This window comes from Ambystoma mexicanum, chromosome 13, assembly GCF_040938575.1.
Source record: "Ambystoma mexicanum isolate Mex_15411 chromosome 13, UKY_AmexF1_1, whole genome shotgun sequence".
Classification (NCBI taxonomy): Eukaryota; Metazoa; Chordata; class Amphibia; order Caudata; family Ambystomatidae; genus Ambystoma; species Ambystoma mexicanum.
In genome coordinates this window covers 515,072,086-515,091,995 of record NC_090938.1, presented here as the reverse complement: position 1 = coordinate 515,091,995, position 19,910 = coordinate 515,072,086, and positions in this window count along the sequence as shown.

Here is a 19,910-nt window from a genome sequence, read left to right as displayed (position 1 = left end):
CACACACACACACCCACACCCACACGCCCTTTTTAATATGTGTAGCCCTCTCTGCTCCACCAGTCATAGAGAAGGCAAAGCCCATGGGGAAACAGGTCCACCGCCCGTCCCATCACAAGCCCAGTGGTCAAAGTGTTTGAAAAGAAGTAGTGCTACTATGTTCCCCGGAGACCCGCCCATTTCCCCACAAACCCCATTGCCGCACTCCCTCCCATGCACAATACAAACCCCATAACTGGATCCCTCCTTTCCTTCATTCCACCTCCCGGGCCCTCTAAAGACTGAAAGGAAAAACAATGAAACCATTCCGCAATAGTTTCCTATTAAAATAAAAGTATAGGAACAGTGAAACTTAATTATAAAAAGTAGAGGAGCACCGCTCCCAACCGCTCCCGCTCACTTCAACCACTTCACAAGCCCCCTTGCACATGATCTCCATTGGAAATAATGACATGCACCATTGTTGTGCACATATTGATTGTGTGTACCCTGTCTGCTCTTCACTTTTCACAGTGTCAGCGAGCCTATAGCACGTGTCACAATGGGGACTCCAGGGCCACGCAGTATCTTTTACAGGGAACCTCTTGATGAATACCGAGGCTAATGAGCAATGAGGCGTCTTTGACTGGTGACAAATTAGCATTTTTGAATTGATAGCATAACAAAAGCCAGCTTCTTACTTCCCAGCTCAGCAGCACCGGTACAAATCAAGCTAATGAAGCACCTGCTACTGCTTCAAATCTTAGTCAGACCTCGCTCTTTCCTCCTCTCATTAATAATGAGATTAGACATGCAAAAACGGAAAAGGAATTATGGGTAATGAAGTTCACCTTCGAGCATCCGAAGTGAAGCACATGGGTTCACCGATGGCACCCTATCTTGCTCACTCGCACGCCTGCCAATGTCTTTAAGTACTGTATTAGTAAAATAATATCCATGCCAAGGCAGAACATGCCAAACCCCCCTTGCCCGCCTTTACCCTTCCAGGCACAACATTATAGCCTTTGGGTTGCTAATGTCCAGGCAGGAGCTGAGAACCCAGTACTCATGAAACAAAATGCTGGAAGCACAGGCTGATGCATAACATAGGTAACGAGCATGCAATATTGCAGCCTGAAATGCAACCTATGGCGAGTTGGAAAGTGTATTTAGTTCACATTATGATTGTTAGAGTAAAGGGCTGCGGTGTGTTGTCGCTAAGGCTGCCCAGTGTTAATGAAAAGTTGTATCAGAAAAGAACACCTGCTAATTCCCTGCGCCCTTTATAATTGAAAAGGAAAATAAATTCTGCTGGAAACATGTTGGTATTTATAATTTGTATTTGCAGAAGTTCAAAACAAAACATTTTTCAGTAGCATATTGTTTCACTTGTTATGAAAGAAATGAGAAAGTATTCAATTTGTATAGATCTTGGCTTCTAAACACTTTTCAATAACATGTTGCTCCACTTGTTATGAGAGAGATTATTAGTTTTCAATTGGTGTAAATCTTTGCAGTATTCTTAACTTAATTTTCCAAGATAATTCAATTTGCGCATAAATGCCTTTACAGTTTTGGATACGTGTTGCTGCACATGTCCTCAATTACTCAGTAATTGGAGTTAAGCTAGTGCCCTCTTGACACCTGTTTCCCGAGATCTCATAATCTGGTTCTTCAAGAGAGGTTTTATTTGTGAAGACGGAGCTGTGGATAAATACATCATATCATTTGTGAGTACATGGTGGTCAGTTTCGCAATTGAAACTGATATAGTAGAGATAGTGAAGGTGTTAGAGAGATAGGATGGAAGGGGCATAAGTACAATTGTGAATAGATTGGTCTCTCAAGGTTTGACCTTATTGGTACTTACATTTCGTAGTCTGAAAGTAAAGTGTTCAAAGGGTTTTTATATTCCCATGTTGGCAATCATCCATTGTGTAGAGTTTCTATCCTTAATGGTGATTATTTGTAAGGTGTGTTAACCTTGACTAATGTGGTTTCTTTAGAGTTGTTCTGGTAAGGCAAGAAAGGGGAATATATTTTAAATATAATGATAATACCTTAATACTGCATCTGTATCATTGCCTTAAGTGCTCAAAACTATTTGCTTAAGCCTGTCTTACCTTTGTAAATAGTGTGGATTCTCATCTTGCTGAGTATTCATGCATAAGCAGGTTTGGTTGCTCAGACGGCTTGGTAACCATTGTTGTGTTGTCATATACAGTTAAAATGGCCGCTCTATGTACTACCGCAATGATGTCACACGTTTTTAGCATAACATGATGACGTCATCGTGTCAGGAACCATTTTGAAACGCTACTATTAATACGGCATCAGAGGTAGACTGTTTGTATAATTTGTGTGCATGAGTTGTAGTCAGGTATTTGGGAACCTTTGGACACTCTAAATAGTAGTACTGTGTAAGTATACTGCACTGTATATTTTTTTTTATAAAACATTGTGTATGCATAATTCAAGATGATTAAGTGAAATGGAAAGCATACATTCTTTGGAGAGGACCTATCAGGTGGAATAGTGATAAACTTTTCAGGTGATTCAATTGTTATTATATCACATCAGGAATGCCTTCTTGTGTCTGAGGTGGCTCTGATAAAAAGGAAGGGAAAACATTGGTATGGGAAATCGAGAAAAGTTAAAGGAAACAAGTGATGATTATTAGAAAAATGAAAGGGAGAAAATGTATAGATAAAGTATATAGATAAAGTTATCAAGGTACTGGAGTATCATAATTGATAAGGTTATAACAAACAAACTTTAGGATCATACATGTGTTATATAAATACAGTTTCAGTGCTAGTAGCAGTGTGGACACTTTATACTGCATGCTATAATGAAGTGCACATTGTTATATAAAATATGGTCAAATAGTTCATTATCCGTGTTTAGACCACCTTGGCAACAGTCTGCCAGGCAAATCCATTTAGCTTTGTACTGTCCCAATATCTTTTCTCTATTGTCTCCTCTTGCTGGTTTGGCAATTCTTTCAATGCCAAAAAACAAAATTCCCTTAGGGTAATCTTGAGCATGGTTTTCAAAAAAATGATTTGTGAGTGGGAATCTTAGGTCCTTGTTTCTTAGTGTTCTTAAGTGTTCCATTATCCGTGTTTTCAAGTGTCTTTTTGTCCTTCCGATGAACATTTTCTGACATGTGCATATTATGACGTATACCAGATAGTGTGAATTGCAGTTGATGAAATCTTTGAGGTGGTACTCTTGGCCATTAGGCAGGGTCATGTTTTTTTTAGAGTTAACTGAGTAGTTTCAAACCGAGCAGGATCCACACTTGAAGTTGTCTTTTAATTTGGGCATATTCCATAGTTGTGGTAAACCTTTATGGTCTGTTGTAGTTTGGAAATGAGAATGGCATAACATATTTTTGAGGTTGCAGGCTCTCCGGTACGTTATTCTTGGGTGATTGTCCAAATGTGGTCTTAGGTCCTCGTCTGTTGTTAAAATAGACCAATGTTTAGAAGACTTTTATGTAGGATGGATGCTTTCGAGTTGTAAGTTGTGATGAATCTGATATCTTGACTTTTTGTGTCTCTGCTCAGAGGTTTGTTTAAAAGTAACTTGTTTCTGGATCTGAGTAATGTTTTCTGATATGCCTTGTTTAGGATGCAATTGTGATAGCCTCTGTCGCTGAATTTTTGTTTTGCCATGGTGATGTGTTTCTCAAATTCTGTTGTGGTAGTGCAATTTCTCTTAATTCGGAGGAATTCCCCATACAGGATATTGGTTATGGTATGATTGTGTAAAGTGTGCCATTGTCTGCAGTTGGTTTCACATATAATGTTGTCTGTATGATGTTTTTGGCAACATAAAGTTCAAGATCTAGGAATTGGATCCTCTCCGTGCTTTCTTGTATCGTAAGCTTCAGATTGTAAGAATTGTTGATAAGGTGCTGATGTTAGTCTTTGAGTTGCTGTGTTGATCCATTCCAAATCATCAAAATGTCATTGATGTAACTGCCCCAGAATATGATGTTGTTGTTGTGTGTGAAGGCCGGGTGTTGCCATGCATGCTGTAACTCATAGTGGTCCATGTAAAGATTGGCATATTTGGGGGCAAATGTAGCCCCCATTGCAGTTAAGATAGGCAAAAGCAGGACAGTGACTCAGAGTAAATACACATTTAAAGTGAAGACCCTCCCAAATGGGGCACATTGATCACACCAACTGTGCCTCATTTCACTCGCTCAAATGCCTTTTGAGTAATGGGTCATGCTTATGCTGGTGAAGATATTGACTTGAGTGGTCACTGAGATTGGTGTGAGGAAGCATGGGGTACAATATCCCTAATTTTAAATGTGTCCATTTTTTAACAATACATAGCAGACCTCAAAAAAAGACTTGTAAAAAAGTTCCTTATAGCAGGCTAAAGCTATCATGCTAAATAAAGTTCATAGGTCATTGAGGGCCTAGCACTATTGCTGTTTTATAAGTGCATTTGCAACTATAAGCCCACCCCGGCGTTTGTGGTATGAAGCAGTGGCATATTGTGAATGGTGAGGTGTGCAGTGTACCCCCTTGTCGGGGTACAATAATGACCTAACACTCTGTTCTGTAAACGTTGGCCCTTTGCCTGTTTTGAACTACAATTCCCATCAGCTCTTGACAGCATAGTCTTTAGTGAGGGATCATGGGGTTCATAGTCCGAAACACAGGAGAGCCATAGGTTGAAGACCCCTGCCCTATAAGAAGAAAATATCTTTTCAATTTCCAATAGGGAATGAGGGTTAAACCCATTGCTTAGAATCTGACATTCTTTGATGCCCTGGTTTAGACGACAAGTACACCCTGCCCAGTAGCTGTTCAGAAGACGTGCAAGGGCAAGACGGATGTTTTAACTTAAACTCTTCTTGATTTCATATTTTCAATAGATTTTATTTACATTCATCTTCCCACACATGTTCGTTCTGTTCTTTGTATGACACAGGCCCGTTTTCCTCAACAATAACATGCCAACACGTTTTCTCTGTCATCGTTTTAACTCGTTGTTTATACGCTCTCATGTTTTTTTTTGTTTTTCTGCAATTCACTTTAAGCTTGTTTGTACACTATTTGTAATATCACAGTGTTTTTGCTGAGCAAACAAATGAATATGGAGAATGGCATCTCTATATTACATATAAGGGTGGCGCGATTAGTTTTTACAGTGAAATTATCCATCACAGATTTTTTATTGTTGATTTTTTTCTTACTTTTTTGGCCTCAAAATGTGGGGGGGAGGCCTCAGCACAGCCCTTTACCCATCCACACCACTCACAACCTCAACCCCATAATGCCTTACCAAACACTGCACATGCATTTTTCAGCAAAATCATTCTTTAGAAATTGGTGGTAAAAACATCCCACAGTGAAAAATATGTGGTACAAAGACTGGGGGCCTGATTCATGGAATATTTTGCATGGTACGAAGTGACTGCACTGCCAACAAACACTCTGAAAGACACTTTGTACTGTCCGATGAATCAGCGTGTTTGTTGACAGTGCAAATTGTACCAGTGAAAAGTATTTTGCATCGTGCAAAATATTCCATGAATCAGTCTTCCTGGGTACCTAATATTGGAAAATACTTCTGAATTTCCTCTCTGTGATTTCACAGGATGATGTGTGTGTGCGGGCGTGTGGTGCGCCACAGTACCCCACCAGAGCAAAAATGGTCAGCTAATTTAATAATTTATCATATCTTGTAAAACAGTGTATATATTGTCTTTCAGGTGCTTCAGAGAGCCATTTAGGGGGTTGGAGAATATGTCATGCACACACCAATCCCGAAGATTCTGGTAGAATCTCGTCTAAGGGAATCTTTAGACAAAGAGATTTTCCACCTGGGAAAAGTTTCGGAAAATGGGCGATTGCCCCAGTCAAATAACGGAAGGTTCCATATGTGAGCTAAAATCAGGAGAGCAAAGGTTCTAGCAAGTTAGCATGTCGGTTACTATGGCGGGGAACCCTGCTATAGGGAGTAGTCCCAAGTGGTTTATGGTGCTGGGGACCCCAAACCATCATTAAAATACTAAGGGAAGTATTTAGCCAGTCAGATTGCACAGTGGGTTGAGCGCTCACTTTGACATCCGTGCAGAGCCTGCCGACACACGGCAGAGGCAAACTCAGCCTTTCATCCTTCTGAGGTCGATAAATGAGCAACACACACTGTGGGTAATAATAAGAGGTGGTCAGATGCCTGAGGGTTCATAGTGCCATATAAATGCAAATTGTTATTATTAATGCCAGAAACGATAAAGTGCTTTAGTCCATGTACTATCACATTAACACCAATGAACACATTTTTGTAGTGCCACTAATGGGATTGTGCATGCACAAATGTGTTTGAATATGCACAGACGCGCCCTAGTTATGTGCCTGATGTAGAAAGTCTCAGGTAGTCATAACGCCGAGTAACATGGAGGCAAAGGAGGGGGGGGCGGGTGAATAGAAGGAACCTCACTTTGCCCCCATATAGTTTATAGTTTTCATTTTCTGGTCGCTCATCCTAAATGATCAGCGTACGGTATGAATGTCGCTGGAGATTAAATACTATGGGCTTTAAAGTCATGTGCATGAACCACACTGTTGGTAATGCAGTGATTTTGAGCAGTATGAGTTATCCACAACCGATAATGAGTTTTGGAATGTTGAGTGACAAGAGCAAAGTGGGAAGCTGCAAAGGTAGCGTAGCAGTTTGAGCAGATATTGTTGAGATGTTGTACATTCACATCTTCATGTAGATTCTTGGTATTTCATTCCCAAATCCTTTTTAAAAAACATGCTATACAAATTCAGAGGTCGAAGTGGGCGGGAGCGGTCGGGAGCGGTGCTCCTATACTTTGTATTTTTAAGTTTCACTGTTCCTACACTTTTATTTTAAAAATAAACCGTTCTGGAATGGTTTAGTTTTTTCAGAGCACTGAATATTCCCATAAACAGCAGGTGTGTTTGTTTGGGGGTTTGTATGGCGCGTGGGAGGGGCATGGTGATGGGGTTTGTGGGTAGCAGGGGCAGGCCAGCAGGGAACATAGCTCCACTACTTCTTTTCGTACACTTCGACCACTGTATACAATGCACCATTTATATCTGTATAGGATTCAAGCTCCCTTAATTCTCTTAGCTTGTTGCTTCCCATTTATGGCAGGAGAATGTATGCCCCCCCCCATGGGGAAAATCAAAAGTTGGCACCCAAATAGACCACTATAAACATCAGGAAGGAACCAAGGCATTGTAAACACATCAATGACAAATTCTGTTACATTCGCCTGATACCAAACAAGTGGTTAAAATTAGGGCTCAAATCAAGGGTACACGTGGGTGGACGGAGTCCCGCCTCCACTTTTTTCAGAGGGCACCTTGATATGCTAATTTCTGCTGCTACTACATTCAATTTGTATGTTAATCAGTCCCCCATTTTTTTTTTAGGACTTGACCCCTGTGTAAAATGCGTGCAACAAGAGGCCCATTTTAGACCCTTCCACTTTCCGAAGAGGGCATTAGTTTCCATTCTTTGCACAGCTGGACTGGAAGGCGAGCCAAGCAGGACCCCATGGAAGCTACACGCGGGGGTTGTATCGTGTCTGCTGTTTCCACGCGGATCCGAACTGATGGCGGCCCTTACAGGAAATGCAGCCAGAGCCGGAAGTTAGATCAAATTAAGAACAGGCTGAACTTCACTGCAAAGTACACGTTTTACAGGCTTTGCCCTGGGATGCTTCCAAAGTTTCAACTCGATGTTTGGAGAGAGGCATGAATCAATAAACGTGGGAAAAATGCTGAAATGACATCGATTTACACGATCAGATATTTTTTTCAACATGTTTCACTCTTAGTCGCAGGATTCTCTTTCAGCCGTTGAGAAGTTGCCAAAACGCCATTAGCAGAATCTCATACTTTCTTTGTTTTTAATCTTTGAAGGGTTTGAGTTCTTCGGCACTGCTTGCGTGAGCCCAAGAGACTGAATGCTGTTTTTCGGATCCTATCAGTTGAGAATTGTAATAAAGTGAAGCATACACATATTTTGATGGAACACTGCATTAACCCCTGCTATTCATCAATCAAACGCCATGCATTTGCCGGGGGACCAACGGAGGGGCCAAGAGCAGGCGAGACAAAATAAGTGCGTTTCATATTGGACCCAGACAATGGTGGAGTCAAAACATACATTATTCATATGGCGTCTGTCCTGAATAGCACTAATGATGACTGGCTGCCAGGTTTAGAGCAATGCCCTCGAAGGACCCACAAAGCGAGGCAAAATTTAATCTGATAGTGTCGTCATTGTTGCCCAGCTAAAGAGCAAGTTCAATCTTGATTTGCACGGCCATCGCGACCCTAGGGGCGCAGGATGGCGTCTAGTACTAGGCAAACAATGACGTGGAAACAGTCTAATCACTTGAATTTTGTCAGATTTAACCCTCAGGGAATACCTTTCAAAACGTTCAAACTGCAGGATGTACAAGGCAGGTACATCTAAGGTTCATTATCAACGTTATAATAAGGAACCTTTTAATCAGAATTATATTAGCATTGGAATAGGTATAGGTATCGTTTGATTAGTCAATGTTGCTGGAGAAAGGTCACACTCATGCACACACACATATGTCATATCATTTCTTGGGAGAAACTGAGCATCTCAGTTACTGCACTGAGTGATACACATGAGGCATGTTTTTCGGTGGGGGAGGACATCGTAGTGAATGGCTTCATTGGTACACATGACACACATCATTATTCTGGCAAGGGAACAGACAATGACTGTCACTATATTAAGTTATACAGAAATGTGTGCATTTTTGGTGAGGGAGCAGACCATCAGACTAACAAAGACCAAAGGAGTTTGTGAGTAAATAGAAAAGCACAGGCTATTTTTTGTAAAGACCAGAAAATAAAAGTGAATAGAGTGAGTGCTGCATACAGTATGCAATTATTTTGTGAGGGAATAAGACATCACATGCATTTGTGTTGAAAGGACGCATGACATCACATTGACCGACTTGTATGCGACATGACCTATACTTTTTAACCATTCTAAGGAGCCCCGGGCTGACTCCTGAAAGATTCAACTATAGCCACCCACCAATGCACAGACAATACTCAGCTGTATATGAGAGTAAAAAGGCAAAAGGACATCAGTCGTTTGCACATTTACCTAGCCATTATCCAGTCAAGGATGTCAAGAGCACACCTCAAACTCAAACCATCCAAGACCAAATTCGTCCTCATGGGTCCCCCCACTAAATAACAACCAACTTTTCCAACAATGGCTCATTGATATGCTCCTAGAAGGATTTGATTCGAAGATCTCTGATTCAGCTAAATCCCTATGCTACAACATTGATAGCTGCCTGCCCTTCCAGGAACAAATAGCCAAGAACGCCTAAATGGCCTGGCTCCAAAATTCCACCCTTTGCAATATCAATCCCTTGATCCCTCTGCAGGACTTTGGGATTCAGGGTCGGACTGGGACATGAAATAGGCCCGGTCACCCAAAAAATAGTGACCCACCCCTCACCTCAAAAAAGTGTCCCACCCCTCGCCTAACAAACCCTTGACCTCTGATGATATCACAGGAAGTGATGTCATTTGACCTCACCCCAAAGTAACATCCCGGGAAGCGATGAAACATGACCTTTCACCCCTTGACAAAACAGGAAGTGGCATCAAATAGCATTGTTCCTAAGCACACCAAATTACTGTGAATCCAAGCAGACGTCGAAGGCCAAATGTTATTGTATAGCACTTACGCTTAAGCTGTTTTTTATAGAACAAATATGCATACAATACCACCCAACCTGTGTTGGTACTCATGTATCGACCTAAGAAGGATGAAAGACTTTTTTGAAGAAAAAAAAATAGAAAAAAAAGACTTTTTTTTTTCTTTTCCTTTTCCAAACCAGCCCAGGCATGGTCAGAAACCGGCCCCCAATCTCCAGGGATGAATTCGGCCCGGCCACAGGCTGAAAGGCCAAGTGGCCAATCCAACCCTGTCGGGATTCCAGAACTTGAAATCTTGCACATCAATGGGGGAAATTCTCTGGTGTTAGGGCTCCCAGCTGCTCAGTTGTCTCCTCTTAAAGCAGTTCACCATGGCGCAGTATGTCTTTTTATGGGTGCGTGGAAATTAGACCCAACCATCCTCATCCCCCGCAAACTACATTGGATTCCTCTCCAAGTCAGGATACTATTCAAAACTGCACGTATTGTCTACAAAACAATCACAAGGCGCACACCAGGGTACTTGGCAGCTAAGCTCCACATATCTGGTGGCACACATTCTTCATGCAGCAAATCTACCAACCAGCTTGAATCACAGCTCATCCAGAAAGAGAGGACCCACAAACAATTCTTCTCTTGTTATGTACCCACCCTCTGGACCTCGATCCTGGTATCAGTTTGGACGGCCCCCACAATTCTGCAGTTTCACCAATCTCTCAAAATGTGGCTTTTTCAACAACACCTGACACAACCACTGCAACAGACAGTACTGCGCTACTGTCAAAACATGCCAGCCCAGACGCTAGCTACTGTCACCCTGTACAGCACTCTGCTTTTCTCGAGCTAGGCCTGTGCTTTAAACAATAAAATAAAAATAATAAAAATAAATAAATTGATGGTGAAGGAGTAGAAAAACACAGTGGCTACCTTGAGAGATATACACAGGCAGAATCATGATTTTTTGAGAGGAAGCATACAATCAAAGTGAATGGCTTCAATTATATATATGACACAATATTTATTTGAGAAATCAGCAAATCATATAAACTGGATTGAATGATCCACAAACACAAAACTTATTTGGTAAGGGAGTACAGAATCACATTGACTGACATGAGTGACGCACACTCGTAACGGTTTATTGCAAAGCCACCCTCAACACAGGGAGTTCCTTCCCTCCCCACTTAAGAGGATATGCAAAAAACTGTTTAACAGATTCTTTTTCAAACCCTATCTCAGACACATCTCATGCCCCTTGGATCTCTCTTAGCTGAGCTAACAATGAGCCAAGAACAGGGCCAGTGTATGGGAAATATATTGGTATTTATTTAAATTAAAAGTAATACAAATGTACACGAAAAGGTCAAAACACCACTTTATCCGTGGCACAACACAATCAACTTCTCTCAGAATAAACATATCGCAAAAGTGAGTTAAAAATAACACCACCACAATTCTTCATTTTCTGGATATTTCACTTCACAAAATAACTACACTGATTAATAAAGAAGGCACTTATGTAATGTTGTATAATTTGGATTTTCCTGTAGGCTTAAAAGGCTAGTAGTAGGATTTCAAGATTGGTTCAAATACATATGGCAATTATGATTTTGCCCAACCCTTTGGATTAAAATAAACACAGGGTGATTTAGCTGTTTGAATTTCCGACGCATCTTGCTTTGGTCTATGTTGGGAAGTCAGACAGAAAAGTTAGAATCATTTGGGGAATTTAGGATTTTAGACCCCCCTTACTGAAAGGCCTGTGTTGGGAAAGCTGGATAAAAAGGTTGGATTGATTTAAGAACAAAAACACCCCTATTCCTTAAAGAAGCTGTGGTCATCTGGACAACAAGGATTACCCGATTAAATTATAGGCAATAGTTTTCAGCGCACACTGGGAAGTGAGCTTTGTTAATTTTTGAATTTTAACAAAGTCTATCCCGTAGTGTTCTGTCAAATGGAGAATTCATTAAATTAATATTTATGGTTACATAGACTAAGGATCTACACAGTTCACCCCCCCCCCCCCACTATAAAGGGAAGCAGACTCCCCCACCTTTTGGTTTACCAGGGCCCAGTTCTACTTTCACAAAAAGCCTTTGTTTAAGGTTCAGGAAAGCCAGCTCTATCTCAGGACACTCTGGAAAGATAGGGCAGGGGTCTGATCTCTCCACTCTCAAAGATAACCTCCCGCTCTCCACCATAGGACCCAGCCAGCTTTGAGACCTTCTCAGAGATAGACAGCGCAATCCAGATGCAGTCTCAGCAGCCTTCCTGACGGTCTGTCTTGTCTCTCTGTCCTCATGTCTTTCTTTTTTTTCTTTCTCTCCTAGTGCAGTCCCCATTATATAGCAGCAATGACACCACCAATTTTACAATCTTGGGGAAGTACCCTGCAATAATCCCTGCCACTAGGATTGGACAGTTACCCTTCACTTTTCTCCAAACCCAGCCTCCAAGTCAGGATTGCTTTAGGGGTTTTGAGCAACATCTGGCAGTTCCCATTTGTAACCGCCACTTTGTTCTCCTTTCAACTTTTTGGCAAAAACGAGTTATGTATCACAACTTCATAATTTTCCTAGCAACTGGCAGGCTAAACATATTTTCTGTTTCCGCTAATCATGGGGAATCAGATAAGCCGACCAACAAAACTGTTTCATGTAGCATGGCCATGTGGCACCTTTCTGCCATTTCCACAAAAACCACAGCAGTTATAAATATGTAATGTATTAAGCATATCCCCAATTTCAATTTCGACCTGCTTCCCAACTCTCACATATGGAACGTGTTCGGATCAGCCAGAAACCTAGCTTAACTGGCCATTACTATTCCCAGAGTCACAGGAAGATGATCGCCTGGGAATTACATACAAAATGGTACATAGATGAAATCCATCCTACTTATGATGGCTGAGGAAAAGGCCTAAATGATAACAATAATACATCTGGACTTTACACAAACATAAGCATAGTCATAAAAGAGACATAAAAGACATAAAATACATAGTCAAAAACACATATAATGTCATAAGGCATTGCAATATGTAGACTATGTAACATAAAACTGAGCAACCTTAAGATAGTCTCATGGGCAAAAATCCCTATAATTACAAACCACACATGCATAGCTAAAATAAGACAAATCAAATGGCAAACATATATGTTATATAACATGTTTTCCACAGCTATCAGATCAGTCCTTAAGGACTTAAATCAGGGAGTAGAGACTTAACGTGTGTCCACAGCCTATACAAGGCAAGCTGAAATGATATTGATTCAGAGTTTAAACATAAGTCCCAAAAGGAGTCGCCAGTTATAGCCTCATATATATAAACCCAGTTCCCAAAGGTGGTCATGTAGAGCGGTCCTAATTTAGAGCATAGAGTCAGACATGTCTTGTTGATTCCAGGACACCAGGGCACTCACAGATCCTACAAGTCCTTTATTCCAGTGCCACCCCCTGGAGAGGCTCAATTACAGCTAATACCGGGAGCTGATTTATCCGCAACCTTAAAATAAACTGCCTCACTTGTTGGTCCAGGCATAACAGCAGGTAGGATTGTGGCTTCCGATTCCAATGCATCACGTGAGATACTGCCTCATATCCCTTCAAACTGTGCAGATGGTTGTAGTTCGAGCTCTAATCCCATCTGTTCAGTTTGTGTTCAAATGATTTTTTTCAGTTGGATAAAGGGAATATGTTTCTTTTTAACAAAGGGCCAGTCAATCACAAGGAAAATCAATTCATTTAGCTGTTTGAAGTTGTGTCCGAGGGGGTGCTTCTCTGTATCTATACTAGGGCCCACCTGAGCCAGTAATTTACAGCTCGGCGCAGCGTGCGCTTTTAAATAAAAAGAGCCTCTCAAACGCAGGGCAATACCTCTCAAGGAGATAAGGCAAAGTTCTAACTGTATATACTGCATAGAACAGGACGGTAAATGATAATAGTCCTTTTAAATAAATTGTGAATCTTTATGTTGGACAAATGGTCCTGCTCCTGCTTCTGGCCATTTGTTTTCACTGGGTCAGCCTGTGCCTTTATCAGTCTCCTTTGTGTTGGAAGCTTGCTCTTTGAAGTGGGTGCCCCATTTTCCCACATATTAGTAGTGCTACAGCCAAGGGTGATTTTTCTTGAAGTCGATGCTTTCAGAGCCAGCAGGTCTGGAGAAGACTGATCTTCCATGCCTTTAGCAGGACATTGTATTGTGATTGGTCATTATATGGGAGATGTGACATCCAGGCTGAGAGTGGGAGTTTTCCTTTGGGAAGTTTTGCCCAAAGCCAGCAAAAGGGTCTGCCTTGGGCTGATATTTTTTTCTTGAAGACAAAGTGGCTCTTCAAATGTCACTGGAGTTGTGTGGGTGAAACATAATATACACTGCTCTTTGTCAACCCACACACCATGTTTTGTTTTCCTGACATTTTTTCTGTGATCAGTGATATATTTTTCACTTTTACTTTTAAAATCTTTTTTTAATTTGCACACACATGTGCAGGCCGATTTTGTTTCCAATGTTTAAACATCCTGTTTTCCATGTGACAGGGATCTTTGATTCCTCCTTCTCTTGTAAATTAAAATGCTGCTTGTCCATTGGTAATGACAGGTGGCGCCCTTTCCACATGGCTCTTTAACTTTACTTGAGCAACAAAAACAAATGCCAGACATTTTTAGTTTCAGTGTTTTAAATCACGCTATTCATGTGAAAGGGCCTTCTGTTTGGGGCCTTTAAATGCACCCCACACACTCAACACAAGCTTTTTCCATGACTTGGCAGACGTCCATTTAATGATGCACTTTTGATTGTTTTGTGAGGGAATGGAAGGTGAGCTTCACCAGTGTTAAAGAAAAGATTCAAAGCTTTGCCCTTTTTCCACAAGGCAGCAAGAGTCTCAGGCTAATCAAGTACCTACCAACTTGCCACTTTGAACATCCAAGGCTATAATGCTAATGCCACAAGGGGTGACCCCTGGGAGAAGGTGGAGGATGGTGGCACAGTGTCTATGAGTACAACATTTTAATAGGATTTGTAGGCAGTTAAAGTACTCTTATGTCTTTGTTGACGTAAGGACTGGTCAGCCATGAATATCCATTGTTTTGCCCATATCCTTCACCTTGTCACAACACATTTCAATGATTAAGAGCTTCTATATGGCAGGAACGATGTGGCCATAGAATATGGTCCTAACTCAGCTTGGCATACAGTGCCAGAAATGTGTTGTGCCAACTGCCGGGGGTTGAGGGGTGAGAGCAATCGCTTGCCAAATCACCAGCTGACACAGCAGTGTCAATCGACTGGAATTCAACATTGCACATGCTGGATGGTTCATGTGAACAATTGAATCTACTTAGTGCTACTAGAACAGTGCTATCCAAGCAGTGAATGAAAAATTCTTCATATCACATCAATGAAACCTTGTGTCTTATATTTGTTCTGTGCTATGGCCATTTGTCAAGACCCCTTATTGTGTCAGTCAAACTCTCTGCCACTCTTTGGTGTGCCACTAGTGTACTTGATATACATGGACCTGCCCAACATGGTAAATGAATGTGACATCTTTGATGAAGCACGTGCAGTGCAGTTGGTGGTAGAACTGCTGTTGATCTTGACTTGGAATCCATTTTTAGTCAAATAGAAAGGGACGCAGAAACGAAAGAAACTTGCTTTATTTTCTTCGACCATGACTTTAACGTGAAAGTGTCTGCATCCCAGCACCAGGTAGGTGGGATTTTGGAGGACCCAAAAGAGCAAGACACAACAATGTTCACAGATGCACTGCTGAGGAGCTTGTCGGACTAAATGCCAGAACACCCCATGAGCTGCATACTCCACGAAAGGTAGCAAGGCTAGTGTCCCCTGGTAGTACTTGCCTAGTCCTACCCACCCCTGAGTCAAGCTACATGAATGCTGCTATTACACACCCGACAGACAGACATGCAAGCCTCCGAGACAGAGCCCCTGAATCAGAATTGCTCAATGTTGCTGGGTCTGCACCATATGCCAGGCCTATGGCTGCACGGATGGTGGCTGCACATCTGCTTGAAACATGCCAGCTGGGAAGCGCTGATAATCCACTGCAGTATTCACCACATATTCACTCATTCATAACTGGTGGAGTTTAGACACCGTTTTGCATTTGGCCACAAACGACGTCTCTCTGTGTCTAATGTTAACCAACTGACTTGCATTAAAATGAACTAGCACCAGGTCCTGGTGGACTTCGGCCAGGACCCGTGTAGGCCAGGCCCATAAATATCAGAGCGGACACAGTGCTCGCCCAGAGGATGATGCCTTGTTCTCCAGTACAAGTCTGACCTGTACAAGTGGAGTTGGGTGTTGGATGATAGTGTCAGTGAAAGCAGGGACACAGCTGGTGAAACATGACTGTCAAATGAAGCTCTGCATAACATTGGCCATGGCTGTTCGTCTCTTTTGGGCCTCTGCATGCATCCACAGCAGATACTACGCCCCTCACTCGCTGTTTTCTATCATACCCCACACAGAGGAGAGTTGCTCCATCAAACAAGCTATGTTTCCCCTTAGAGCAGAGTCAGAACATCAAACATGTTTATGGCTGCCTTCTGAGCAGAGCAACCCCTCAGAAAGGTTTGTGCTTATGCACAGCTTTTCTGAATCCGTAAATTGGAATGCACTGCATAAGAACAGCAGCGTTTGATTTAGAATCTTTGGCCTCATTAGAAGTTCGGCTATGCGTGAAAAACTGCTGATAATTCCATTATCCCCTTTTTTGCGGTAATGCGATTACCAGCATTTTTACTGTACCGCCGAACTACAAGTTTGGCCTTGAAGTGGAGAATTTTTCTCCTGCAGCATGCTGGAGGTAAATCAGCTACTTTAATATCAAAAATCAGCCAACCACCACTTGTAATCCCATGGTACACCCACAGACCAAGAGGCGGGAATGGCAAATGTGTGTGGCAGTGATTTGGTGCATTTAATACCAAATTACCACTAAAATCGTAAGAGGTGCAAGGTTTCCAGGCATGTTACCTTAGTCTTGTTTGACCACCAAGGTCAACGAGTTGCCAGCATTTACCCACATTTTTATTTTATTTTTGTATCTTATCGTTTTAGGACCTAATTATTTCGATTTTGACTAATCCAAGAATATGCAGGATCCCAAATAATGAAGCAAGTCCTGCCAATAGCAAAGAACCTGGAACACTCAGAGGATTCAATCTGAAATTGCAGGAATCCACTAATAGAAGTTACAGAATAACAGAATAACAACAAGATATAAAAGGGTGCACGCTCCATATTCCAAGAGGCTTACCCACAGATCATGTGTAGAATAATTATGTTGGCCTTGGGAAAGCACCCAAGGTATGTATGATTCATGGGCCGGATATTGTGACAAGTACAAAAGTGACAACGAATCTACAATGTCTGACAAGAATGTTAGGTACAATGTTTTTAAACATATACCAACACAAAAATCAGTCTTTTAAAAACGTCTGAACCAAGTATTGACTCAAATGATGACACATTTTACATGCACACAAATATCTAAGTAAATTGATTTAAACCACTCTTGTGATCCCATGGTTATTTGTTTGACAATTTGCTATATAAAATGTGTCAGGGTCAACAAGGCTATCCTCATAGAGCATGCAGTGTTTCGAGATAATATGCTGGTCGTATGCATAACAATAAAAACGGTATCTCTCCTTGGTACTCACGCAGAGAAGAATTGCAAATTGTTATCCAGTTTCACAAAGTTACGTTCCTTACTGAAATGGCTGACCCGTTTATCTCAACTACACAATGTAGGCAACATGTGCCTGAATTAAGAAAATTCCACAGTTGCCCCAACGTGGAGGCACAGCTACACTATCCACCACGGTTGTGTGGGAAGGCAGCACAGCCCTGCCTCCTGCTCATTTTACTGGTCATAGTGCAGCACGGGCTGGGGCACAGGCCGTGTATTATTCTGTTCTGTACCCAGGGCATTGTGCCCAATGACATGGTGGCTATCGAACATCCTCAGCCATTCAGCCAGATGCCTCCTCCCCACCACTTGAGGCAACTTCAAAGGTGGCCCTGCCGGGGGCACCTGGATGCCATTGCTGGGAGAGTTTATCAGACACAATTGAGTAAGTTCATCTGGGAGCCCAAAGGAAGACAAAGGAAGGCTACTTATGTACGATGCCATGTTTTGTGTTCATGTTTTCTGTTGAGCATCCTTTGTTTCTACAAATGTATATGTAACACTTGCTGCTTATGTATTAAATAAGAATCGAAGTAGCAGTCATCTTAAACCGTTTGGTTTCTTGACTATCAGGACTGAATGTTGCTTCTTTCTTTGGGCTCCCACATGACCTTACTCAATTATGTCTGCTAAACGTTTACCCACCTGGGTAGAGTAAGGCATTAACCTGGTGCCCTTTGTTAAACATTCATTGCTGGGAGAGTGACATCCCTGAATGTGAGTCCACGTGGTTGCCAGGCCCGCTGTAACCCTCCACCACCTCACAGACACCCGTTAGTGATTGCAGACCATGCTGGATTGCTCCACCTGCACAGTGTCCGCCCCAGGCAGGGGAATATAGTCTTGCATCCATTACTGTTTGACTGGCATTGTGAGGGACGCTCCTTTGTTCTTTCAGCCTCCTGGTCCCCCTCTGCATCCCTGGGTACTGCACTCCCCCTGAGCCACCACCTGCAGTACCAGCATAGCAACCACTCCTCTGATCCTTTACCCGCCTCCTGCACCAGCATGGCAGCCACCTCACCACCACCTCCACCACCAAAGTCTGCACCCCCCCCCTCAATTACAGTCGTCTTCATCACCTCCTTTTCAGGATCCCCTGCTTCTTTCAGGTCACTCTCTGCCACCTGCTGTTCCAGGCACCTAACCAGAACACTAATCAGCAATGAGGTCCACCCACTAAAGCTGTTCTGGCCCAACCCAACACAGAAGACCTCACCACACATTGACAACATCTGCAGAGTAATGTGATCCAAGCATCTTACGATAACCCCCAAATTCCCAAAAGGGAAAGACATTTGTAAATAAAGAAAATCAAGGAATTAACTGAAAAAGGTGACCATTAAAAAAGTGAAGTGGAAAAAATATACAAAATGAGGGCTAAACTGAGGTAAAGGTGGGGGGATAGAAAGAACCACATTGTAGTAAAACACAAATTGGGCCTCAATACAACACAAATTGGGCCTCATCAGAAACGTGTGGGTAGTGGTAGAAAATCTGGTATTTAAGAATACAAGATTTTTTACCACTTGGCAACATTATGAGTTTCAGTCTAAAACACCTAATTCCTGCGAGTTTTTGTACGGAGGTAATTACCGCCACACAAAAGCATTACTACATACGGTGATTACTACTATGGGACTACAAAAGAGAGAATAATAGAAAAATCTTCATGATGGAGTATTGCAGACCCTTCAGATTAACAGATGGTACAGCATGCAGTAACAATATTAGCACATAGCGGGCACATAAACTGTACAATGCTACATGAAAAAAATGATAAAACGTGACATGCTTTCTTTCTCTGTCTACCACTTTCTCCTTTTCCTCTCTCTTCGTCTCCCTTGCCCTGTCTGCATCCCCTGATGTGTGGGCTCCCCCAGCAAAACCTGCAAAGTGAGCTTTGAGCTTGGCCTTTCATGGAGCCTTCAATATCTTTTGAACATTCAAAGTCCCTTATTGGCTGTCTTGACCGTCTCTCTGTGGGCCCAAGGCTTGGATTGATTATCCCACACCTCTAAGGGTTCCCACAAGCCCAAACACAAACCCAACATCTAAGCAAGCATGCTGCAGTCAAACAGGCACAGAGGAGCCTACACGCACCAGTACTCCAATAAGGATATTTTAAGGGAGTGCAATCATGTTTTGAGGAACTTCGCCAGGTATTAATGGCTTCTGCTGCTCTTTTTTTGGCAACAGAGAATAAGTTGACCTCATCCTCTCTGTCCATCCAACAGTGGCAGGTCTCTTAACCCACAAAGCCAGACATCAGGGATATTGACCGATAGCGCAGGACATTTTGTACTTGTATAGAGCACATCATCCATATGGAGAACTTAAACCTCCCATCACCACACTATGTTACTTTTAGAGTACCAAAGCCAAAGTGCGAAGAGGACTTTCTGGTCACAGTCTCCGCTGTATGAAATGAGAGAAATACTTTGACACTGGCTGAGTTTTCCCCTTTCTTGCAGTGC